This window comes from Fulmarus glacialis, unplaced genomic scaffold, assembly GCF_000690835.1.
Source record: "Fulmarus glacialis isolate BGI_N327 unplaced genomic scaffold, ASM69083v1 scaffold28821, whole genome shotgun sequence".
Taxonomy (NCBI): domain Eukaryota; kingdom Metazoa; phylum Chordata; class Aves; order Procellariiformes; family Procellariidae; genus Fulmarus; species Fulmarus glacialis.
Window position 1 is genome coordinate 12205 of NW_009192598.1, and position 942 is coordinate 13146.

The window sequence follows — 942 nt, forward strand, 5'->3', positions numbered from 1 at the left end:
ACGTCGAATTAGGTATCGGGAAATGGTTGATCCCATAAAAACACAACTTCGCATTTAAGAGGCCACAGAGCTTTCTAAGAAAAGGAGACCCGTGAGTGTTTCTCAAGCTTGACCCCTGAAACCACGAGACTCCTTAGGGAAAAGGCAGACCCAGAGAAACCACAGGCTCAGCGGTTTTATTTTACTCACTTTTACTTTACTCACTTTCTCATTTTTGGCACGAGCAGCCCCAGACAGATCCTCCTTTCCTCCCCACGCTCACCCCTAATGTCACCCAAATCATACGAGCTCGCTCTGCAGGGCTGGGAGATCCCAAGCGCGAGGGTTGAGACAGCAGCAGACACCGGAAAAAGGCTCCGCAAATGGCACAAAACGCTTATTACTGACGTTTAACCCAACGACAACAGTCAAGGATGCCTCCTCGGTCACCCTTACAGCCCATCACACAGGCAAACCACCAGCTGAACGCCGCTGGGATAGGGAACGTCAGCACACAGCCGTGGGAGAGGCTCCCGACTCTCTTCTCTAATTCATAGACCTGCAGGGAAAACGGCGCTCAAAGCTCGGTGGTGGGAAGCAAAGGGATGCAGGGCTGCCATGCAAATTCCAGGGAAGGATGAGGGTCTTGGGGAGGTCCACACCTTAAAGGTTAATGCTGGAGAAGATAGAAGGGGGAAGGGTTGCACGGACCGAGGAAAATGGGTTACAATCCCAAACCAGGGAGAATCAATGGGGAAGGAGGGCTGGGAGGAGAGTCCCAGACACAGGGCTGGAAGGAAAAGGAGGAGGTGACAGGGAAACCCCCCGAGAAGATCCCAGACCCTACAGTGCTGGGATGCCCAAGGGGTGCCTGAGCTCCAGAGCAGGGGGAGGGAAGGAAAGAGGCAAAGAAGAGCCCCAGCTCTGGGGGCACAGGCTGCGTGGGAGAGGGGAGATGATCCC